Consider the following 27,259-nt stretch of genomic DNA (forward strand, 5'->3'; position numbering starts at 1 on the left):
CAGGCAACTACCTCAAGCCATATATATATATATATATATATATGCTAGCAAGCATACCCGTCGTTGACTGGGTTCAAAAACAGCCTACAGAAAATGGACTCTGATTTATGAAAGTATGATAGGTTATGAAAAGGAAGGGTTGTAAAGAGATAGCTTCGAATTTGGGGGTATCAAAACCAAAGCAAAATATGATGAAAGTAAAAATAAAATAGATAAACGCCATAATTTATTATACCATACCTGTTTACACTGAAACACTTATCACAATATTCTGTGGATCTATATTAAAAAACCTTGTTAAACTTTGTGACATATTTCCATTCTATGGAGGTCAGGCGCAAACGAACACCCCATAATTTTATTATACCATATTTCTTCAAACTGAAAAATAATTATCAAAGATAAATATGAAAAGTCTTTATTAAAGTTTGTGACATATTTCCATTCTATGGAGGCCAGGTGCAAAAGCAGACCCCCACAATTTTATTATACCATCTCTATTTAAGTTAAAATATACTTATCAAAGTATTATTATGTACATCTATATCAAAACACTTGTAAACGTTTTTTTATTTTTCATTTTTATTCCCATACTTTGCAGACCCCACAATTTTTATGAACCACCATTTTGCCAGATCAAACATACCCATTCCTGATCCTCGATACATCTATCATTATATGTAATCAGTTTTTTAAAATAGTCAACCGTATAGGAGCCTATTCGTGACCAGACACACACACACAGACGTTCAGCTTTATATTATAGATATGGTCATCCGCATACAGTACTGTTTTGCTGTTTCCCAGCTCATCAGTGCGGCTAGACAAGCAACTATCTCAAACCAGGATATATATGTATATATATGCACGCTTATAATTTTTTTGGAAAATAGGATTCCAGCAAAGTGCTCTATAAGGAAAAAATTCTGAAAATAAGAGCATATTATTTATTTACAGAAAGTTTACATAAGTCATCGGTACCATCTCCTTTTAGCTGACATTGGCTGAATAAAGCTTGATATGGGTATCTAAAATGATTTCTTTTTGATACTGACAGTACCGGTACCGATAACTTATTTCATCTAAATTTTCTGTAAAAAAAAAATATATATATATATAGTAAGTTATGTAAATATATGTGGCAATTAAGTAACACAGAATATTCAGTGTTTTATTCTTGTGAGAATTTGTCAGGCTTATGCGAAAGTTGTGGTTATCATGTATATATGCACATGCTATTGAATTTTCTAGTTAGCCAATCAGCTTCCTATATATTCTGTGTAGCTTAATTGCCATATATATTTTCATAACTTATTACCTAGCTCTACCTATGTATTGAGCACTGTTGAAATACTGAAAACTTCTGCATAAAATTATCTTCGTATATTATGTGATTAAATGAAGTAGTCAGAGAGAGAGAGAGAGAGAGAGAGAGAGAGAGAGAGAGAGAGAGAGAGATGTTTTTATTTGTTTTTGTTAGCGATACGTTTTGACTGAAATCAATTATTTATACGAAAGTGCATTTTTACCTAAATGCGAGTTGGGAATAATTTTCCCTTTGACCAATTTGGTACCCCCTGAATGGGGAGCGGTGTATATATTATTTTATTTTATCTTATTTTATTTTATTTTTAAAAATAATTTTATTATATTTTTAAAATTTTTATATATATATATCGTATTTCACATTCCATGAAATTTCCACAGGTACTGCTAGTAGTTATATAATTTGATGTGTCCGAGTTATATATATATATTATCATAATTTTAGAGAGGACACAATTTTTACATGCGGAAAGAAGTTATTTGTGTATTATCTTATTAAACCATCTTAGATGATTTTTTTTTTTTTTCAAATCAAAACGTGGATTCCATGAACAAAGCTTCTTTCTTAGAACTGCACGCCTGTGGAACTCTGTTCCGTCTTCCTGCTTCCCACCGGACTACAACTTGGATGTGTTCAAGTCCAATGTTAACAAATTCCTAATGAACCGCCCCCTTAAGTAAACACTTCATCAAATCTCCACACTAACGTAATGTACTTGCAATAACCCTTATCCCTGAGTGGCTTCCGGGCCTTGATAAGTGGTGACACTGTTTAAAAAAAAAAAAATTGAAAAAAAGAGTTTTGTCTAAGTTACCTCCCTTTCATTGCACGTGTGTGAGTAAATATATTTATGGCGTTGTTGTTTTCAGATGTTAATGCAATAAAGCTCTAGTGCTTATAAGATAGTCGTCTACAATAGGTAGAGCCGTATTAATGTATAATTATTTTATACGCTGAAAATTCAAAACAACTTTTTGTTCCAAGGGAGATAACTCTATTTTACCAAATTAGTTGAAATAAATTCGTTTTCTCTTACAATTACATATTTGCTACATGTTAATAGTTTGTTTCTGTCCAAAAGAAAACTAACTTTTTGCGCTATCTAGAAAAATATAAAAACATTTGCTAATTAAGCATATTTCTTATATTGTGAAATTTCTATGGATCGCGTTAGTTATTTGTTATTTATCCACATACAATTTTATAAGGAGATATAATATTTTATGTATCATTTACGTCAGTGTTCAATGCGTGCGTAGAACTAGGTAGCAAGTTAGGAATATATATATAATAAATATATATATATATATATATATGGCAATTAAACTACACAGAATTTTCTGTGTTTCATCCTCGTGGGAACTCATCAGGTTGACAACGAATCTGATTGGTTAGTGAACAAACTGAATACCATGCAGTAACACCGATTCAATGTGGCAAATCCGGCAGATTTGCCGTTTAGTTGTACAAATAGCCTCGAAGCCTATTATCACAAAAAGGGACACGTTGGGTCGGCACCGGTATATAACGCTTAATGTAAACAAACGTTTGTTTATATTTACGTGATTATTGAAAATGTAATCCTATGATTAAAATTTAATTTAAATTAATCATGTTGTTTAACAAATAATAAAAAAAGAAAGAATGAAAGATGAAGTTTTAAACTTCATCTTTCATTCTTTTTTTTTTTTTATATTTGTTAAACAATGTATTATTTGTATTGTTTAATATTTTAAATAATAAAGTAAAAATTTTGAATTATGAAATAAAACACATTTAATCATTTTAAAACTTTATTTTTCATTTTTTTTTTTGTATTTGTTAAAGAATGTTTATTTACATTAATCGCTATATACTCGTGTCGACCTAACGTGTCCCTTTTTGTGATAATAGGCTTCGAGGCTATTTGTACAACTAAATGGCAAATCTGCCACAAATCCCTATAAGGATGAAACACAGAAAATTCTGTGTAGCTTAATTGCCATATATATATTCTCATAACTTTAATTCACACACACACACACACACACACACACACATATATTTCAGGCTTTCAAACGCACTTGATGCGTAAATAAAAAATACACATCAATTGCGCTTGAAAGCCAAATCACAACGTAATATTAGGAAAAAAAAATATATATATTGTTTGAAATTTATCACAAATATATTTCAGAGGTATACTCCATCTTCAGTGTGTTGTTTTGTTTCTTTTTTTCTTTTCTTCTTCCTTGCCATGTTGTAAATTTGGAGAAAGAAGTTTGTAAAGAGTTGCCCGTTGTATCTAGCGGTTGTATTTGAACTGCGCGTAGGCAACACGAGAATTACGTTTCTATATGAACTCTCATCCTTGACGAGATATATATATATATATATATATATATATATACTAGCAGACCACCCTGCATTGCTCGATTATAAAATACATTTAAATATGATATTTTGATTAATGCATATTTCAGATTTCTTATATTATATTGGACCCAATATATAGTAATAATTTAAAAAGATTTTAAAATATTATATATATTACGAGGAATAATTTGTCCGGTGGACTAATTCGCAAAAAACAAAAAAATTCTAAATGATAATGTCGTTAATCAAATTCCGTCTGTGTTTGTTTACAATATTATGTCAGCTGATATTTGAGCTTGACAATGAATGCTTTGGAAAAGTCACTGCTGTTTTAAAATGAATGCAACCGAAGAAATGATTTTCAGCGATTTTAAATGGTACTTGTTCTTTTATCATAAATTGAACTCATTAATAAGAAAAAATTAAAATAAAATGGTGAGGCACATGCTCTACCATTCAGCTGTATCTCCAGATTATGATAAATCTTTTTTCTTTTTTTTTTTTTTTAAGAAATGATTTACTAAAATTTTATTATCTTCCCTTGCCGGTGTAACATAATATATTCTCCTATAAAAACAATTCTTTTTATCTATAAGAAAGAAAGACTATTTTCAAGATCAGATTTTTTCGATTTTCGATACTTATCGGATGAATATCTGTACAAAACATGTCTAAGAACACTGCCAGATATATAAATTTACTGACTTGACATTTTTTTGTCTGTATGGGATATGATCTGAATTTGTCCTAGGAGGTGCACTCTCCCAGGTATTACCTCCTCGACAATGTGACGGTTGTTTAACTTCTGCCAGGTCAAGGTATGATTCTGTTTGATCCTGGGTGATCTAACCTCCCAGGTTTTACCGCCTCTATATTACACTCTCTTTTGTAAAGGTGATGACTGTGGTTTATTGTCGATTGCCTGAGGCGCTCCTACCAACGAATGCTAACTGGCCCGTCCCCGGCTAATTTTTTTTGTGCGTGAAATTTGCGAAAGATAGGCTCAGCCGTTTTGGAACTTATGAGGAACTCACTCACTCGCACAAGGTGACGTTTATATATATATATATACATATATATATATATATATATAATTTGAGGTTGCTATTTTCCAGAGGTAAGGTAACCAGTGAAATATGAAGTTAATAGTGCCAATACCAAAGTAGAGCAAATTATACTTTCAATTTGTCTTTACATAAGCAGTGTTGCTACACAGTCGTGAGCATGTTTTGGTCTTCTAGTATTTAGTAACTAGACCTCTTCAGACAACAATGCTTATATTCAAAAGCAGAATTCTTAATGTCTTAGTATGTGTGTGTGTGTATATATATATATGTATGTGTGTATATATATATATATATATATATATATATATATATATATATATATATATATAATCTCACTGCCCGCATAGCAGTAGCTATATAGCGCAACGGTTAGAAGCTCCGACTGTCGTTTGGGCAATCGGGTTTTGATCCTGGCTTGAGGTAGTTTCTTGTCTATGTCTAGCTGCACTGATGATCTGTGAAACAGCGAAACAGTACTGTATGTGGATGACTATAATGCTCCCTATCTTAGGTTGAGCATATTGGGAAGTGATATACAAACTGCCATTAGCGCATGAAGCGATGTGCTCTTTGCGTAAACAAATTGAGCTTAGGTACTTTGGACAATGTCAAAACATTGTTAATTCACTATCCGCATAGCAGCAGCCGTATAGCACAACGATTAGAAGCTCTGACTATCATTTGGGCGATCGAGTTTCGATCCTGGCTTGAGTTAGTTGCTTGTCTAGTCGCACTGATGAGCTGTGAAACAGCGAAACAGTACTGTATGTGAACGAGATATATATATACACACACACACACACGCGCGCGCTAGCATTTATGCCCTTTGTTATAAATAAAAACTTAATTCTGAATATTGAGAAAAATAGACATTTTTGGCAACTTAAAACGTACACACACACACGCGTGTGTGTTTGTGTGTGTGCATTTGCATTAGAGTTTGTGTCTGCATCCTTTATTTCTGACCCAATGACTTAACCTACTAATTTCTTTTTCTTTCTCTCTCTCAACCTACTAATTCCAGCACTTGGCAACTTCGGTTGAATTCTCCCGCCCCTATGCCACCCTTCCCCATGAATAAGAACATCCTTCTCTTTCTCACCTTCATAACTTAACAGGCATTTACCTATGACTAGCAGGGCGTCGCCCGGGATAAAAAAAAAAAAATAAATAGTGTGCAATGCTTATTCTAAGTTATGGACATTGAAAATCTGTATGGACTCTGGAAAATTACTTACCTTTCTTTTATACTAGCCTGGGTGCTCCGGCGTTGCCCGGGTGTTTGGAGGTGTGTGTTGAGCAAAAAAAAAGGGGTGGGGTAGGCAAGCTTGAACCCATATCACAAAGGAGGAAAAGAATGTGATGTCTTTGCCGTTGCATCTATCGACAAACCGGAAGTGACGAAGGTTTAAATTAAGGCTAGTCAAGGGGGGATGACTTTTGAAAATATCGGCGAAAAAAGCGACCCCCCAACCCTCCTTGTAGAAAAGTGCCCAGTTGAGGATGAAAGAAGTAATGTTTTTAGCCAATTTTTCAATATTTGTCGTCTGAAGGGTCGAGCTTCAAAACGATACCAATCTTGTGAAAATCTGTCGCCTCTGTCGGAAGTTTTAGGCAGGCGTACATACGTACATACATATATTTAAACAGACAGGTGAGATTTATATTATAGACTAGCGGGGGTACCCGGCGTTGCCCGGGTGTTTGGAGGTGTGTGTGGAAACTCCGGGGGGGGGGGTTAAAAAAATGTTTTGGTAGGTAAGTATGAGGATCGAACCCGAACCGTTGAGGCAAAGTTGTAAATTAAAGTGTGAAAAAAAAAAACGTGCGTTGTTAACCATTGCCCCACCGTGAGATGCTAACGGAAACACATTTGAATTTATTTAATTACTTGGATTTGGCAGGTGCCCATTTTAATGAGTTAATGAGGTCAAGTTTGACTGCGGGATAGTATTTCATTTACTGCGGGAACGCTTCCCAAGATGTTATAGGAAAAAGACTAACTCACATGCGGCGAGCGACAAATGTTGAATATTTATCTTCCCAAAGTCAAGCAAATTAAATAGACAGGCGAGCTTCGTTGTTAACTCTGAGATATTACGATTTATATGTGATATAAAAAAATTTTTAAAGTTGTTAGGCGAGCGACCGCTTCTCTGAAAAAAGCCTTTTGTAGACATACAGAAAAAGCGAACACGCATACATACATACATACATTTTCGCTTTTATATTTATAGAAGACGATGCCTAGCGACTGATTGAATTTTTATGGAGAGATCATCTTTGCGAAATCTTTCCATATTACTGCGGGACTGTTTCTCTACTGATTACAACTTGGTCTTAGTCGCATCCAATATCAATCAGTTCTTATCCTTGTAGAGGGAGTCCGCCTTCTTTGCACCAGATTTGGCAATATCTTCTATGTATTTATTCCAATTCATGTTGATTGTGAATGAAGGCCGAGAAGTTTATGAATGAAAAACGGAGGCTTGACCGAGCAATTGACGAATCGAGGAATGAATACATTCAGTATAGACACGCGAACGCATCTAACGACATTTTTGCATCTTTGTTTCTGCTTTCAACGTGTCAAAACTATGGAAGCACATGGGAATAATAATTCAAATAATGATTTGTTAGAATGTTGTTTACGGAGGCAAAACAAATATGAAGTATGGAGTAATTGTGCCTTTTTCTTCCATTACATATAATACATAGGAGTAAATAATGAGATATGGGATATTGGCAGATGCGAGAGGTTTTCTAGCCCGGTAGAGGGAGCCCAACTTCTTTGTAGCAGACTTGACGGTATCTTCTATGTATTTATTCCATTTCATGTTGCCGGTAAATGTTAGACAAAGCTGTTCGAATGTGGAGAAATATCTGTTGAAAGGTACAAAAATAACTGAGAACAGTTTCGTTGGTATTCCCCGACAGGGGCTCTTCTGGCATCATTCTGACGACCCAAGATGCTGACTTAAACCACATGACCCTCTTTTGTCTGAATGGGATATGATCCCGACTTTGTCCTACACTCTCCCAAGTATTACCTTCTCAACAATCTTTTTTTTACCTTCTGCCAGGTCAAGCCATGGTTCTGTTTGTTCTTGCGAGATCTAACCTCCCAGGCTTTACCGCCCCCATATTACACTCTCTTTTGTAAAGGTGATGACTGTGGTTTATTGTCGATCGCCTGGAGGGCTCCTATCAGTGAATGCTGACGGGTCCATCCCTGGTTATTTTTTTCTGTGTGTCCAGAGTGCTCCTAAGGGGAGCCGGTTCTCTCCGCCTTCCAACCTTGTGCCAAGCAGGTAAATCATGACACTCCCCATCCCTCTACAAAAAATTATTTCCTTTTCTTTCATGTACCTGGCAACATATGCAATTTTCATGGGCAGATCATCTTGATTTAGTTTTTAGCTGGTAAAGATGTCTGCTAAGAAGTCAGGCATGAAAAATTTGAACCTGGCAAGCATAAGTTAACTTAAAGTGCCCCTCTATGCATGCACAAATATACATTTATGTTAAAAACTGTGTTAATTTTTCAAGTCTTGATATCTATGTCCTTAGATCATATAGCAGTGAATACCACTGGAGAGCTAAATGTTTTGATTTCGATTCTAGCTGATGGCACCAAAGTCATATATATATATATATATATATATATATATATACTAGCAAAAGTACCCGTCGTTGACTGGGTTCAAAAACAGCCTACAGAAAATGGACTCTGATTTATGAAAGTATGATAGGTTATGAAAAGGAAGGGTTGTAAAGAGATAGCTTCGAATTTGGGGGTATCACAACCAAAGCAAAATATGATGAAAGTAAAAATAAAATAGATAAAACCCATAATTTATTATACCATACCTGTTCACACTGAAACACTTATCACAATATTCTGTGGATCTATATAAAAAAAACTTGTTAAACTTTGTGATATATTTCCATTCTATGGAGGTCAGGCGCGAACGAACACCCCATAATTTTATTATACCATATTTCTTCAAACTGAAACATAATTATCAAAGTATACTTACGCAGATAGATATGAAAAGTCTTTATTAAAGTTTGTGCCTATTTCCATTTTATGGAGGCCAGGCGCGAACGCAGACCCCACAATTTTATTATACCATCCCTATTTAAGTTAAAACATACTTATCAAAGTATTCTTATGTACATCTATATCAAAAACACATGTAAACGTTTTTTTTTATTTTAATTTTTAATTTTTTTATTTCCATACTTTGTGGACCAGGCGCGAACGCAGACCCCACAATTTTAATGAACCACTGTTCTGCCAGATCAAACATACCCATTCCTGTGTCTCGGTACATCTATCATTATATGTAATCAGTTTTTTTAAAATAGTCAACCATATAGGAGCCTATTCGTGACCAGACACACACACACATACATTCAGCTTTATATTACAGATATATATATTTTTAATTTTTGAAATCACGACTATATATTGGGTACAATATAATAATCAATAGAGAATTGGCTCTATAATAATAAATACGAGATTTGCAATCTGCATAAATTAAAATATCAAATGAATCATATTTTATGATTGGGTAATGCTAGTTTGTGTGTATATATTAGTGATGGGACGATTCCAATATGTTTCCTGATTGCGATACAATTACCGATTCCGATTCTTTATAAATCTTTAATTATTTAACTATAAGATTGTTATTTCCCCTGGTTTTCATAAAAAAAAACTAAAAGAATCGTTTTGTGCATCGGAAAATAGGCATCAATTTTTCCGATACCCCCAAATCTTCCGATTTTTCCGATTCCGATTCCCGGTTAATCGTCCCAACACTTATGTTTGTATCTATCTATCTATCTATCTATCATATATATATATATATATATATATATATATATATATATATATTTATATATGAACATGATATTATGGTGATTGAGGAATCTAACTAGGATACTGATAGACTTATACTAGCCATAGTGACAAGAATAACCATAGAACCCCCCCCCCTTACCGCACGTTTGGATGGCTTTGTGCCGAATTTATTTTATTTTTTTCTTACAGAATTTTTATATTATAAATCTTTTTGGAAATAAATAAAATTTTCAAACTTCCCAGCTATATCTTTCCTCCATTAAAATATAATTCAGCCCTTCTCTCTCTCTCTCTCTCTCTCTCTCTCTCTCTCTCTCTCTCTCTCTCTCTCTCGCTGTCTCTCTCTCTCTCACACACACACACACATTCACAAACACACACACACACTTCCCATTGTACTAAATTATTTCTGGTTCATATTTTTGTTTTTTATCCGTTTTGTTTTGTGCCGTATTTTTGTGTGTGTGTGTGTGTTTTTTTTGTTTTTTTTCTCCAACCTCATAATAATGATCATTCACTGACATCCCTTCCCCCTCCACGCAGTCTCCTTGAATAGTCTGACAACCCATCCCACCTTTCCCCCCAATTCGTTTCATCATCCCCCCTCATTCTCTTCCTGCTTGCTCTCTTTACCTTCTTACTGCCTAGTGCCTGCCTCTCTCTCTCTCTCTCTCTCTCTCTCTCTCTCTCTCTCTCTCTCTCTCTCTCTCTCTCTCTCTCTCTCTCTCTCTCTCTCGCATTCACTTTGTCGATCGTTTCAAGTGGTGTTTCCGAACGTTCTTACTTCTCCGACTCAATGGAATTCTCACCCCGTTTTTCACGGGGTGGCGGACATCAAAAAAAAACAACGGGGTGGCGGACACCAAAAAAAAACAAAAAAAACTGATACAATTCGTAAATAATCTAAGGGGCATAAATCTTTGCGGCTTAAAATATTTATCTCCCTTGGACGATTTAAGGTATACCTGCTTCTCTTACTGTACTGATTATGCAGAAGTTTAAATGTAATGTAAACTAACATCTTGGTAATCTTTGTCCCAAATAATAACCCCTTCCGTCCAAGTGACGATATGCTTTGCTAAGGAGTGAATGTGAGTTTAAAAAAAAAAACGTCCTTGCCAATATTTATTTATTTATTTTTCTTGGTCTCGGCTTAGAGGCCGAATGAGATTAAACGTAATCACAGCACACACAGCTCCCATCAGTCGAGATGCGGAAATCAATAAAGTTTTTTTGTTTCAATGTTTATATTCTGATTGCTTAATCCGGTTGCAACCTTGGCATTTTTTTTTTTTTTTTAACACTAATGAGGCACTATTTATCAAGGCTAAAAGCAACTCGAGGATAAGGGTTTATGAGAAATATAAACAAGAAAAGAAAAGGAAACCTTGTTGACGCTTTCAAGTCCTCGGGAAAAGGAGCGACGAATCCTGGAGAGACGGCGGCCCGAGTCGGGAAGGCAGCCGGGATTGGCGGTACCGTCGTCCGGGGCGGACGACGGTACCGCCAATCCCGGCTGCCTTCCCGACTCGGGCCGCCGTCTCTCCAGGATTCGTCGCTCCTTTTCCCGAGGACTTGAAAGCGTCAACAAGGTTTCCTTTTCTTTTCTTGTTTATATTTCTTGAGGTTGGAGAGTGACGGGGACGGAGGGAAGGAGTGGTGGTGGAGGGGGGATTCTTTTTTTTTTTTTTTTAATTTATTTTTTCTTAAGGTTGTCTTCTTCGGGTTGGGTGTGCAAAGGTTCAAATCCTGTCACGGGTTTATATATATATATTTTTTTTTCTCCAGTGTTACGTCTGTCTCCCCACGTCGGCAACGTGAGATACAAGTTCAGGTTGGGAAAAAAATCCGGCTCCCCATAAAAGGACACTCTGGATTGGGACAAAAAAAAATGTTTAATTGTCTCGGTCTAGGAGGATTTCTCATCGCCCTCGTGGCCAAACATATGACAGATACATTTTGATTCTTGCTCGAAAAGATGGGTCTTTCCTATCCGCGGTTTGTGTTTTTATAGATTTTTTTTATGTTTGTTTATATACAATTAGTGTATGCGTATGTTTGTGTGCGTGTATAAATATCCATTCCTTAATGAATTGCTTCACAATGGGACACATGTAAAAATGGCCTTACAGAAAACAAACGTCTGTAAAATTGTAGGTGTCATTATAGCTTTAATATTTCGAGCGTTTCGTAGCTCTTTATCAAAAAAATGATTTTAAAAATGTATGTGCGCATACATTGAGCAACTGGATTTTTTTTTTTTTTTAACTGAACGATAAAATCCCTCTACAAATTGACAAAGAAAAACATTGTTTTAAAAAAGAAAATGAACGTGTGTGTGTGTGTGTGTGTGTGTGCTCATCGAGTTTTCAGTAAAGGAGAAATGTGTAACAATACTAAACATTAGTTTAATCGATCGTTCATCGCTGCCTTCGATTTCATGAACCACTAGAAACCACATCTCGTATCACTAATGATATAAAGTTAATCTGTTAAGTCAATGATCCAATACATATATGTGTGTTGTTGGTAACGTACGGGGTAGAATTCTAGCCTAACGAGTCATGGTTGACTGTGACTGGGCTGGAATCTCCTAGCTAGTTTTAAATACCACTTTCTACACTGATGACTGCGTAAGCATGAAACATTAGTGTCTGTAGGTGTGTGTGTGTGTGTGTGTGTGTGTGTGTGTGTGTGTGTGTATATGTAATGTTCATATTTATTCATAATTTTTTTTTTCATTTTATATATATATATATATATATATAATATAGAATTAAAGCTGAGCTGATAAACGCTTGTTTCCATCAGACTTCTTTATATATATATATATATATATATATATATATATATATATATATATATTAAGCAAAGTACGTGCAAAAATATTCCTCAGTTTTTGAATTGAGTTACATTTGAAAAAGCTTCCATTTTAATTATTTTAATTAACCGCGATTTTCATCGCTTTTCTTTCTATCACGACGCACGAACTATAATGACCAGTTAGTTGATGAGTTCATTTCATGAAATCATCTGTTCATCAAACGTAAATAAAATAGATTTGCAAACGCTGCTCGAGTGTCAGTGTCTTCATGATGAATTGCCAAACCAAGCTGAACTCGAAATAATCGATAGTTGCCAAATCTGCAATTAAATAAAATAGTTTCCAATGAGTTCACTGCCTCTTAAAAAAACTGGTTCTTCATTATTGTAGCGAAATCCGACAGTAAAACAAAAAAAAAGTTTTGAAAAAAAAACAAAAACAATAACTACTTACTGTTTTCATCAATTTCAACAATAAGCAAATGTTATCTACCTAAATTGTCATGTGACACTTAAATATTACTGCATTGTTACATGAAACATGTACTTTGTACAAATAGATGATTGCGTGACATCCACTATTAATTGTAACAAGACCGTCCGAGTTAGTTCCCCTGAGTGGATGCTATTAATTTATATACACACTTGAAATTTTTTCGAGAAAATATTTTCATTAATAATTAGTTTTCTATCTTATCGTTTTTTTTGTGATTTTTGGATATTGTCATTACTGCGACATGACAATTCAGTAGGTATCATTGGCTTCACTTGAAATTTAATATTTCGATTTATAGAAATTCGCTACAATAACGAAGACTCCCCCCCCCCACCAAAAAAAAACAAAAAAAACTGATACAATTCGTAAATAATCTAAGGGGCATAAATCTTTGCGGCTTAAAATATTTATCTCCCTTGGACGATTTAAGGTATACCTGCTTCTCTTACTGTACTGATTATGCAGAAGTTTAAATGTAATGTAAACTAACATCTTGGTAATCTTTGTCCCAAATAATAACCCCTTCCGTCCAAGTGACGATATGCTTTGCTAAGGAGTGAATGTGAGTTTAAAAAAAAAAACGTCCTTGCCAATATTTATTTATTTATTTTTCTTGGTCTCGGCTTAGAGGCCGAATGAGATTAAACGTAATCACAGCACACACAGCTCCCATCAGTCGAGATGCGGAAATCAATAAAGTTTTTTTGTTTCAATGTTTATATTCTGATTGCTTAATCCGGTTGCAACCTTGGCATTTTTTTTTTTTTTTTAACACTAATGAGGCACTATTTATCAAGGCTAAAAGCAACTCGAGGATAAGGGTTTATGAGATGGATAGATTATCAGTTGAATGATAAAGAATATTTATGAGAGAATTTTTTATACTAATGAGTCATTGAGTCACCACTTATCAAAGCTAAAAGTAACTCGAGGATAGAGGATTAATGACATGGATAGATTGTCGGTTGAATTATGAATAATCTCATGAGAGGATTTTTTTTATACTAACAAGTCGCCACTTATCAAGGCTAAAAGCCACCCGACGATCATGTGCATTACTGCCCTTCCATGATCTAAATGCCTCACACTGGCTCCAAAATAAAAGATGCAGATGTTCAAACACACTCTTCATATCTATGTAATCAGGTTTGTGAATGTGTTTTTGTTTATTTTGTTTTGTTTTCTTTTTGTTTGCTTTTTAGCTTTTTTTTTTAGCTCTTTATGTCAAGTGGCTTTATACCCTGTCTGGAGCAACTGCCATAAAAATATTAATAGGTAGAAGCAAACTTTTGTTACATTACGTCCCCTTGTCTGAAACCTGTTACATTTGCATGGTGTGTGTGTGTGTATATATATATATATATATATATATATATATATATATATATATATATATATACACATACACTGTTTTAACAAAAATCAAGACTTCAAAGAATGGGTTGATAGCAACAAAAAGTGTATTTCATCGTTAGTTACAATCTGTTTCAAGACCATTTGGACAAATCCAAACTTTATGTTGTTAGAAAATTTTCACAAGAACAGCCTTTCGTCAGACTTATTAAATAAAAAACACTTTAATAATAAAACATTATGGAAACCATTTCCCTTAGGTTGTTCTTGTGAAAATTTTCAAACATACGAGGGGCGTGCAATAAGTAATGCCCCTGACCCACTCTCAGTTGTCTGATCTAGCTGAAATTTTGCATGTGCAATGATTTATATCTCTATGGGTTATGTGGCAAATTACAGCTCTGAACTAATTGTGGTTTCTGTTTTACAGGTGTTTGAACTGAGTCAGGTGTGAAATGGAGCCTGTTGAATGTCGAGCAGTGATCCGATTTTTGTATTTGAAAGGACGCACACCACAGGAGACTTTTGATGAAATGAGAGAAACTTATGGTGATAATGCCCCATCATATGTCCTTGTAAAACGCTGGCATCGTGAATTCAAACATGGCTGGAAGTCTGTGGAAACAGCTTCCAGACCTGATCGCCCCCATCCCTTCTGCCATTGATGAGGCATCTGTCCGTCAAGTTATATATTTTAGCTGACAAAACTTTTTTGGCTTTTAAATAATCATAATGATCCTTGACCAGCACCCTTTCGGCATTGCTCGGCCAGTATCTAACATGTGTTTGTGGTGTTTACAAGGACACTATGTAAGTGAGCTGAAAAATAAAAGTTCTGGTGCTACTAGATCAGGCTGTCTGAAGATATTGGCTTCCTGAGACGAAATGCATCTAACATTGATGCTTTTTTTTTTCTACTTCGTTTTGCAAAGCTTAATTATGTTTTGCAAAACCAAAAACAAAAACAACCCGCCTTTTCCCCTTTTTCCTCCTTTCTCTTTCTATCTCCCCCACTTCCTGACTGGTTTCCCAACTTAAAATCTACCAAACATTAATTACTATAATCCTTTTCCCTCTCCCATTGCAAAACTCATTCATGTTCTGCAGGGCAGAGAATAAAAACGATAAAATCCACGATAAAGCAACCAGACCAAACACTACAAACTAACGCTTAAAGATACAAAGAGTTTGAAGAATAAAAACCTTCTACGAAATAACTGGATGCAACATGTATACTATTTCCAAAATAACTGGATTTCATATTAAACGACCCGAAATGTGTTGATATGCCGTAAAACAAAACAACCAAACCAAAAATAAGTTACTTTCTTTTTGTTTTAATTGATAAGACATATTAGGGAGTGGTTGAATCAGCAAAAAGGGAGAGGTGGTGAAAGAAATAGAAAGATAAGTGAGAGGAAAGTTACTTCAATTTTTACATTACCCCCTCTAGGGAGGAGGTAATGCAAAAATATTTCGGATGGGCTCTAAAAGAAAATATGCAGGCGTTGAAAACCTACCTTGGGTACTTATTTAGAATTAAACTTATTTTTTAAAAATACATAAAAATGTATGTATTTGTCATGGGACGAAGATATCTTATTCCAAAAATCATGTAAATTGATCAAGCAGTTTTTTGTTTTATTTTCATATTAAGGAAATAAAAATTTATTATATATCAAGTGGGATTAAAGAATATGGAAGGGGGTCCTTATCAGGATATAAGAAACTCAACACTTTTATGTCTATTTCCATGTTTATATCACATTTCTATCCTAATATATCCTAAGCTAGATGTCACATTTCCCTATATCTGTAACCTAGCTCCTTTTTCCCCTTCTGATGAGAAGCAATAGGCTTTGAAATGTTGAGGTATAAAGAGTGACAAATAAATTCATATATGTTTATTTTACTTTGTCTATAATTTCAACTATATTAGTGATGGGGCAATTCCAATATATTCCCCGATTCTGATACAATTACTGATTCCGTGCAAAATTCCAATTCTTTATTAATCTCTAAACATTTAACAATAAAGTTTTTTTTTTTTTTTTTTTTTTTTTTTTTTTTTCACGATCACTGTAAAAACACGTTAAATGCAAGATATTTTCTCAAGCGTAAAAATACACCGGGGCGTGGGGGTGATCTATCGATTTTAGTTTTACAGATAATTTGAAATCAATATTTATTATTTTATTATTGCTATCAGCAGTAGAAGATTTTGGTTAGAACAAAATCAGAAAAAAATAAAAAAAGACGATTTAAAGAATCTTTTTTGGCATCAGAAAATAGACACAAATTTTTCTGATTCTAATATACCCCCAAAATCCCGATTTTTTTTTTTTTTTTTTTTTTTATTCCCAATTCTGATTAATAGTCCCGACACTAATATATATATGATTAACTGAAATTTTGAAATACTTTCAGATTACAGCTTGTATAATACTGTGAATTTAAAGTCCATATAAATACTAGTATCAATATTTATAAGACAATCCCAATCAGATAAAAAAAGTGCAATATACGATATAGAGCAATATTATAAATGAAAATTTGGATTTAAATTCAGTAAAAATATTTACGACAAACTTATTATTCGACAAGAAATACAAACTTTAAAGTTTTTCCTTAATCCGTAGATTTTCAATAAATGGCCCATATTATCGGATGAAATGTTTTTAGCAAAATGTTTATAGGAACTCAAAAGCTGAAAAGAAGCCAAGGTTAAAAATTTTGCCAGATTGAAACACATTGGCAGGTGGAGAGTTTAATCACCAGGGCCATGACAACAGCATATTCTTTTCATTGTTTTGACTCTTGAGTATATATCCAACACAATTAATGGCCCTGTCGGTGGGGCATTAGAATATGCCGACTGCCCCCCTGCAGAGGGTAAAAGTCCCTCAATGGGGGTCCTGGATATGACCTTAAAGTATATCCAGTGGTGAGGCCCCAGCTTGTGGGCTTTGGGTAGTGTGGAGCCATCCTTTAATTACCATTGCTCCCAGGTCCACTCTGACCCGGAGTAGTAGTACCTGTTAGGGTCCCAACTATGGGTTAAATAGAAACCGACGTGAAAACAACAAATATATTCTATTAAAAAAATTTTTCTTCAAAATCTTTGGATTCGGCATTAAATAACCTGAAAAGGGTTGATATGCCGTAAAACAAAAACAACCAACCAACACAATTAATCAACCAAAAACAACATCACTCTATATAAAAAATATATAAGATATCAACGGATACACATTCGAGAGTCAAAAGAATGAAAAGAATATGCTGTTGTCCTAGCCTTATTAATCACATACAAAACAGTTATTGAATAAATTTTTTTTAAAAATGTACATTTTTCTAGCCCATCCTCCTCTTGCCCTCCAGACACAATCATTATAAGTGGTGAAGAAAAGCAAGTAAGCAAATAGCCATTCAGACAATCCCCACCATCTGTAATGAATTTAAAAAAAAAAAAATCTACTGCTCCAAATAAAGTCTTTTTTTTTCTTAGTTTTCAGAAATCATAATGATAATTTATATATGAAACTAGCAGGTTGCTCAGCACTGCTTGGTCGTAGAATACGCTTAAATATGATATGCATATATTAATAGAATATCCTAGATGTTATTTATTTTGTGTGTCACACTTACATCCGAGTGACTGTTGTTTTATTGTTACGGCCTCCCATTTCTTGTAATAAATAATTTTTGGTTTTGGTTTCAGTTTCGATTCAAACTGATGCACCCTTGTCATATGGATATATTTTTTTTATTTTTGAAATCGCAACTTTATAACATAAAAATCGATAGAACATTAACTCTATAATAATATATACGAAATCTGCAAGAATTAAAATATTATATTAAGCATATTTTATGACTGGGTGACGCCGGGCGTCCCTGCTAGTTTAGATAAATACTTTTGCAGTCTTAACAAAAGAGCTACAATAATGTGGCTTGGCCTTTTGGCCAAGATTTTCTTTTGGAGATTTTACTTTTTTTTAATTTTATATTGGAATTTTTTTAATTGTAATTTTTTTCTTTAAACGAAATAAATTAAATATAAAGATCAAAGTGTAATATCTGTTCTTCAGATGTGGCACTTCTATTTCTCGTTCTCTTTCAGTGGAGGAGAAATCCTTCACGATTGAGACAATTTTTATTTTCGTACCTTTTCTCCACATTAAAAAACGACCCTGGTGTCTAACTCTGTCCCGTGGGGAGGCATAGTAAATAGGTACAATAATATCAGAGGATCTCCATTTATGCTGAGCATCTACAGAATGCGAACATCAATATATTACATATGAATGAGTCTCCTGTGGAATCTCCACAGGTCCCACTAGTTTTAATTAATTTAGATTTTATATTTTTATCGAACCAATTCACTATTGTACCTAACATATACTAGTGATTTCAAAAGTAGAAAAAAAAAATGACTTTGATGTTATTAGTTTAAAATTTAAACCAAAACCTATAGCTCCCCAAGCCTTCTTAGTTATCGCCTAATCTACACATAAAAAAAAACAACACTTCTACACTATTGGGACAAAGTTTCGAAAATAGGAATAAATAATTTCACATGAAAACGATGGTATCTACGTATTCGTCATATTTTTAAGATGATTATATCCAAAAATTACGAAAATTGATGAGGTATAAAATTATTTATTAAAGAAAATTGAATTTGAAGAAAACTATGATATTTGCTTATGTAAGACACAGAAGAGTTCACAAGGGAGGTAATTTCCTCCCGATAATTCTTGGAAAACTTGGAAAAAGTATTTTGAATTTTCCAAATGGGCCTGTGTAAATTGAATCAGTGCGATATTTATTATTTTTGATCAAATAAAATCCGTATTTTTTTATTTCCTCTATGCCCATGGACGCAAATGTGTTCCTGTCGGTGGGAGATGTTAATGAGACACAAATTAGGACATGTTTAACTGGAGGTTAGAGTTATTTCCCTTGTTTATGGGTTTGTTTTTTTTTTTTGTTTTTTTTTTTGACATAGGCATCACCACTTATCAAGGCCAAGAGGCCACTCGAGGATAAGGGTTAAAAAGTGTACAGTAAAAATTGGACAACATAGTAATCGTCAGTAATGGAGATTCAGTAAATTTGTTAACTTACATGGAACGGCTCATCAAAAACTTATTTACGTTAGACTTGAAGACAACCATATTGTAGTCAGCTGGAAAGCAGAAAAACGGAAGACAATTCCATAGTCGTGCAGTTCTAAGAAAGAAGCTTTGCTCATGGAATCTACGCTTAGGTTTAGGCACAGATAAAGAGTGGGGGAAACTAGTGATAGTGTTTGGGTTTCGATTTATTTTATAAAAACAAGATGGCCACAATTTTTCATCTGCTAACACAATTAGTTTTTTTTTAATAATTCAGTTAACTTCAGGTTATTTTGGCTGCATATTTTGGTAGCTAACATTGTAATTTATTAGAATTAACAAAAAAAAATCAGTAGAAACCATTGTTTTTTTTTAATCTGAAAATTTCATTTATCAACTAAAAAATTTTGTTCTGATAGTGTAGAAGCACCCAAAAAAAACTTTTTAAAATTTAATTTAATTTAAAAAAATTATATAGAAATGTTAAGAACTTCAATTTGCTGTGTGTTATTGTTTTTTTTTTTTTTTTTTTTTTTTCTGTCAAAAAAAAAAGAATTTTTTTGTGCTATCTGGAATAATATCAGCATTATCAAAACATCTGACTTGTGTTAGAATATGACATCATCTCCATATTTGGTTTGTGACATTCAGCATCTGGAGTGAGTGCAGAGGCTGGCGACCTGGACAATGTGAGGTTTTATGACCTGCCTTATGAGACGCAATCACGTTGATACACCGATTCTCGCCAGATCACTGAAGTTAAGCAATGTTGAGCCTGGCCAGTACCAGATGGGTGACCATTTGGGAAGGTTAGGCGCTGTATGTACCTTCTGGGAAGTTTGGGCGTTGGTCCAGCACCCTCACCTCACCCTGTAAAAAGAACTCCTCACTACAAAAGCATCTACAAAAGTAGTAGATGGTCTATGCCCCTCCAGAGTCTCAAAGGCTATGGTTATGGGATGGTTATGAGATGCGTCTGTGGCGGCTGAACCTTTTTTTCGCTAGAGCGCCTAAGACTAAGGGGCAACCTAATTCTGGTCTATTACCTCCTTCACGGCAATTCCGACCTCTCTTGGGATCTTCTCTTCACCCAACCACCTTAACGTGGACTGAGAAAACATGACTTGAAGCTGTTTCATCGAAGATTTTGTCTAAATCAATGCAAAGCTGCATTTTCCATCCACATATTGGCTCCCTGGAATAGACTGCCACTTGAAATTGTCACCGCACTAACAATGAATCAGAACTCTCTTCCTTTTGCCTGCTTTCCGGCTGACTATAATAAGGTCGTCTTCAAGTCTAACATAAATAAGTTCTTGATGAGCTGTTCCCCTTTAGTAATCCAATTTACCAAATATATACTACTAACAATTATTATTACATTGTCCCATTGACCACTGTGTATGCTTATTAACACTTATCCTCGAGTGGCCTCCGGGCCTTGATAAGTGGTGACAAAAAAAAAAAAAAAAAAGGTTCAACATGAAGTTGGACAAGTGCTGGTCAACATTATTTCCAACCGTCTAAATTTGCAGCACCCCCCCCCCCACTTTGTTTGCTTTCCTTTTCTTTTTTTACCTTCTTTTACCTATGCCAAATAAATTGCATTTAAAATTTTTTGATTCAGTATACAGGGTGGCCCCCAAAATATGGGCCCCAACTCTAATTAGCCCCCGTTTTGTTTTGTCCGAATGAAATGAAACTTTGGTAATAACTAGTTTATTATATTCAAAACATCAAATCAAAACACTAGGGTCTTTGGCCTTTTTTTCTCGGTTCTACCTAGATATACTTTCTATGTTTTTTTTTGGGGGGGGGTCACCCTGTATTTCTCATTCCGTGGTCCTGCTAGTATAATAATGATGCAAAATTGGCCGTGATAAGTGTTGATGCCTATGTAAAAAAAAAAATTAAAAAAAGTCATTTTAAGGAAGACCTAACTTTTTATATGCAAAACAAAAAAAAAAGTGATTTCTTTTATGCAATCTTATTAAGTCTTGTCGAAGTTATCTCCCTTTCATTGCACGTAGTGAATATGAGAGTGACCTCGCTTTGACGTAGCCTCGTTTTCGAATATCATAACGTATGATAATTGTCATAAGAAAGAAACTTGTAGTTATTTTGATGTGTAGCAGTTTTTCACCAATGAAAGCGGCTAGCGAAATTTTACATAAAAAAAGGGACCTTCGAAAGAAACAGAGCAAAAAAATATGTCAAGAGGTGCTGGACTGAGTGCTGGACTGGAGGAGTAAATTAAAGATTGTCTCTTACGATGTGATTTTATTATTTGTATTGAACTATGTACCACAATATTACTTTTTGAGTATTTATTTGTATTTATTTATTTATCTCATTTGGATCATTAAAATACAATGGACACTATTTTCATAGAAATTTTAATAAACTCATATTTGGAGCATTCGTTTTTCTTTCCCAAAAAACTCCCCCCCCCCACCGCTATCTATAAAAATATCAGTTTTATGAAAACATTTTTGATTAAATATATTTCACATTCCGTGGAATTTCCACGGGTCCTGCTAGTAGTTATATAATTCGATATGTCAGAATAAAAAATTTATAAAAATAGCTAATTTTAGGGAGGACACAATGTTTACATGCAAAAAAAAGAAGTTATTTTATTTATGTATTGTCTTATTAAACCATCTTAACACATTAAAGCCCTGGATGGCATTTAAAATTATCTCCCTTTATAAGTCTTGGTTAAGTTATCTCCCTTTCATCGCACTTACGTGAGTAAATATATTTATGACGTTGTTCTTTTAGGTGTTAATCTAATAAAACTCTAGAGTTTATAAAATAGTGCTTAACAATAGGTAGAGCCGTATTAATGTGTAATTTTTTTCTGTTTATACATGCATCAGCATTCAAAATAAAAATATTGTTCTAAGGGAGGTGACTCTATTTGCTCAAAGTAGTTAAAACAAAATCTTTTCTTTTTTTTTTTTTTACAGTTGTTGGAATGTTTGGTACTTCTGTATTTAAATAATGAACAAATATTCAATTTCAAGTTTCACAATTGTAACCTACGCAATTGTCATCTCTCAAATAGTAACATATTCAAAAATTATGGAAAACGATAAGGTAAAAAAAATTATTCATTCGTGAAAAACAATTCCAATAAGGGTAAAAAATATTTCCATATGAGATGGACATATTGGGTCATGTGACGGAAGCACAGGAGAAGTAACTCGGTTGAAACATCATGGAAACAGACAGAAATTGAGAAAACAAAAATAAACATAATAATACATACATAATTTATGAATTAAAAAAGACAAAAAAACTTTCTTTCACTGTTTGAATTTTTATTTTTATTTATAAAAATAACTGATTGAATTTTAACATTAGATTTCTGAAAAATTGAAAACTTAATTACCTCCCCTGTTAACTCGCTAATTCAAATTGGAAGATTTTGAAACTAAATCGCTAGATTTTACAAATGTCTTTTTTTCATGATTAATTTAATTTTCTACCCCGTCGTTTCCTATAATTTTTGGATATGTTACTATTTGAGACATGACAATTACGTAGATACCATTTGTTTTACTTGAAATCCAATATTTTTTTCTCATTATTATAATATAGAAGCAGTGAATGTTTTGTTTAAGAAAAATTACAATTTTGTCGCATTTTACTTTCTTTTTTTTTTTTTTTTTTTTAGTTGAAAAAATTTTTTTCTTACAATACGTAGTAAAATAGTTACCTTTCTTAGAACAATGAGTTGTTATTTCGAACTGCCCAAACATCATAGGTTACAAATGTGCAGACATGTTTCAGCTGCAAATTTTTTTTTTTTTTTTTAACAATAATCCAGCTTCTTAGGGCCATTTACAAAACAAACAAAAAATGAACTAAAACCGATAAAATATTCTTACATATCGTTTTGGTTGGAGGGGAGAGAGAGGTTAAAGTGGAAGAGGGCATTTATGTATCTGCTCAGACCTAGTTACTTATTTATATACTCTCACAACCCCAATATATATATATATATATATATATATATATATATACACACACATACTAGCAGTTCGTCCGGCATTGCCTAGCTTAAATATGATATTTTCATTAATGCTGATTTCGTATTTATTATTATATCATATTGGACCCAATATAGAGTAATTATTTAAAATAAAAAAAAAATGACTTGTGTGCCACTACCAAGAATCGAAACCAAAACGTTTAGCTTACGACTTACTTTTTCCTTTGATGTTAATGACTGAGCTACGAAGAAACGTTTGCTGCAAGGCTTAAAATTAAAACATGAATCAATAGCCATTACGTTACGCATGCATATTCATAATGCTGTTGTTCGACCTGCACCTGGCAAATTCCATTTTTTTAAATTTTCACACTTTTGCACAGATTTTCCAAATATAAAGTTTCACATCGGTCTGAATACCATATATATTAAGTTTCATGTCTGTAAATCAAGAACTGATATAGGAGTTTGGTAAGCAAATTTTTTTAAACAAAAACATATATGCATACATAAATATATTTAGAAACAAATTTGTATTTACTATAACTTTTTTATGCAAATATTACGCAAGTATAAATCATGTAGAATATCTGCATGAATATAATAAAACGTAATATTTAACTAAAGATGATCATCCCATAAGAAAACCGAAGCAACTAATAGGGAATTAATTAAAATGAATGTTTAAAAGAATATGCAAATTGGCTAGATCTTTTGCAGATGAATGCAATTCCATGACCAATATATAGCAGTTGTATTTTCTTTTTAAATAAATAGAAAAAAGGGGTTTTAATATGAATAATAATACACAAAAAAAAACAATTTATAGGAGGATATATATATATATATATATATATATATATATATATAAATACATACACACATATAAAAGCACTTTGCAGTGTGAGTTCGTCACCTATGGACTCTAAAACAGCTGAGCTAATATTTTTTTTTTTTTTTCACACAAATGTATTTTATGTCAAGGAGTGTTCTTAGATAGGCTTTGTGTCAGAATGACTCCAATAAGTATCAGAAATCGATAATCGAAAAAAATGATTAAAAAAAAGTATCAGAAATCGATAATCGAAAAAAATGATTAAAAAATGTCCGATTTTGACACCCTTATACAGTTTAATCCCAGAAGTGCATTTAAGAAGTTTTATTACCGCACAAGCAGAAGAACTTGGCACATAAAATCAACAGTAGGTTCTTTGATAAGCACAAAGGCCCATTTGAAATGAATGTCACGATTGAACTATAATACTTTGCTTTTGCATTTTAAGCTTTAATTAAAATTATTTAAAAATAATTTCATAAAATCAACAGTAGGTTCTCTACAGTAACCAATCTTTGTGTTTTTGGTGTGCAATGCTGGAATCGCGAATGGCTAGATAATGCCACTGGCTCTGTTGCTGATCGTCAAGAGTGGGCGGCATTGACACGTGATGCGTTTAATTCTTCCCCCTTTGGTGAATGCCTCTACAGTGTCAGTCTGTACAGTGCAATGTAAACCACAAAGTCACTGCCAGAAGACATATTTTGTACGAATAAAGTTCAGTCTTAGCCTGACTTGTCCACCAAGTTTCAGTTGTAAATGTCCAACAGTCTACAAGTTTTTTTTCTCATCAAATTTCTCTTGCAGTTTATATATTAGATCCATTGCTCTTTCTGTTTCATGTAAAACTTGTTCTCTCTATCGCTCTAACCATTTTCCCATGCTTGAGGCCATCTGCTATCTCTACAAATCTACTATCAAACCATGTATGGGGTACTGTCGTCATATTTGGACCTGTGAATCTCTGATCCATTTGAAGGATCTTGATAAGATGCAGAAACTTTTGTAAAAAAAAAAAAAAATTGAGTTTCGCGTGATCCACATTTCATACACTGAACAGAGGAACTGTCTTCTTTCCAGAGTCTTTCCAACACTTTCAGAGTTTTCATTCTCCTAAGTTGGTCTTCCTTTGATGTCTTTTCACAAACGAAAAGTGCCAACCAAATACAGCTGATGCAGAAGTTGACTTGGGCTCAGTTGTAGATTGCGGTACGAAATTGCTTGTTGCCTTCTCAATCCCAGCAATCAAAATCGCATCTTTTCTTACAATTCTTTGGATATTTTGTTTAATAAAAAATTACAATTCCTCTGAAATTATTGCCGCTTTTTCTTTGTTACATTAAAGTTTTAGTGTAACGTCCCAAATTCTTGTATATAAAAAAAAAAAAAATAAATGAACGAATCTCTTAGTAAAATAGTTACCGCCCTTTGAACAATCAGTTAATATGCAGGATTGCCCAAAACCTTTTAAACATTAAAAAAAAAAAATGAATGAAAACATTAAAGTAAATTAACCTATAACGACTTAATGCAACAAAGTTTATAACCTTAATAAGAAAAAGAAATGTATTTAACATTTTACAATAAAGAAAGATGCAACGATAACTGCAGAGCATTTGGAAATGTTATTAAAGAGTCGTACGGTTAAAGGCTACATTATTGTCTCGTTAACTCAGCTGCAGATTTTTATCCTCGGCCCCCCCCCAAAAAAAAAATAAACCGAGATTAGACCATTCCTGTAATGGTCCAATTCCTGTTGATTTTGCAGTGGGAGTTTAGTTCTGTGCAGTTCTAGGAGGGATCCACCATCGCAGGCTTTACCTTCCCTTTTTGAGAAGGGGTTACGTTATCGTTAATCACTTGAGGCGCCCTCACTGGGGAATGCCGACGGGACTGCCCGGACACTTTTTGCAGGTCAGTGTCCCTCCTCTGGGACGCTGACTTTCTCAATCCCACTTTTCAACTCTGGTATCACCGTTCGTGGAGTAGGAAAGAACTGAAAGCCCGACGTTATTGTTCATGTTGTTGCATTAAAAAAACATTTTTTTTTTAAATGTTGCAGTTTTTTTTTTTTTTTCTTTAATTTTTAAAGATTAAAGCATGATTTAAAAAAAAACTTTGTAGTAAAAATTCCAATTCGTTTGCAAATATTGTTGCATGTCCGTTTCTTTTTTTTCAAGTCTTAAATCTTAGTCAAACAGGATTATCTCCCTTGCATCAATAACCTCTGCAAAAGCGCCAGACAAACTACCTTGATTGGTGGTGATGGTCACACTTATCAAGGCCTGGAAGCCACCTAAGTATAAGGATTAATAATTCTTGATAAGGTGCAGATTGAGGTACAAAATGACTTGTTTTGTTTAATCCTGCTAAGAGTTAGCTTGTGTTTTTCAATCGTAGATGTGTCCCTTTTCTTTCTGACATTCTTATTCTTCATATTTTCTTGAGGAAAAATCGAATCTTTTTTTTTTTTTTTTTTCCATCAAAACTTTCTTGGAATATATATTAAATCCATTGCTCTTTCTGCTTCTCGTATACCAGGTTCTCTGTATCGTTCTGAACACTTTTTTCACACCTGAGACTATTTTCTATCTCTACAAATCTATTACTGTTATGTTTAGGTTGGTGAATCTGTCACATTTAAAGCTTCTTGATAAATTACAGATTGAGGAACAAAATGACTTGTTTCATTTAATCCTGTTAAAAGTCAGCTTGTGTTTTTTCGATCGTAGGTGTGTCCCCTTTTATTCCTGACATTCTTATGGATGGTTCTACTCTTGAGAAGAAATAGACTCTGGAATTTCTTGGTCTTTTTTTTTTTTTCGCATCAAATCTTTCTTAGAGTTCATATGTTAAATCCATTGCTCTTTCTTTTCGTAATGTCGGTTCTGTCGTTCGAAACGCTTTCTCGCATCTGAAGATATTCTTTATGCCTAAAAATCTATCAAACCATTTACGGAATACTGTTATCATGCTTATTGCAATGAATATCCCATTTGAAGGTTCTTGA

The 27,259-nt window shown here is 33.6% G+C and overlaps 1 protein-coding gene across 4 annotated transcripts in view; it reads left to right on the plus strand.

Annotated features, from left to right (window-relative positions):
- The window catches only part of LOC145267029 (uncharacterized), a 107,970-nt gene that overhangs the window by 54,480 nt on the left and 26,231 nt on the right, over positions 1 to 27,259 (plus strand). The window contains exon 1 of one of the 4 annotated variants that reach the window (XM_080122962.1): positions 11,126 to 11,214. The exons of 2 other annotated variants lie outside the window; for them this stretch is intronic. The gene's annotated coding sequence lies outside the window, so the exon portion shown is untranslated. Of the gene's footprint in view, positions 1 to 11,125; positions 11,215 to 11,320; positions 11,621 to 27,259 lie in introns of those variants that run through there. One more of the 4 variants, XM_080122961.1, reaches the window with a different exon arrangement.

Source organism: Euprymna scolopes, chromosome 42 (genome assembly GCF_053919585.1).
Source record: "Euprymna scolopes isolate OS-2025 chromosome 42, ASM5391958v1, whole genome shotgun sequence".
NCBI classification, from domain to species: Eukaryota; Metazoa; Mollusca; class Cephalopoda; order Sepiida; family Sepiolidae; genus Euprymna; species Euprymna scolopes.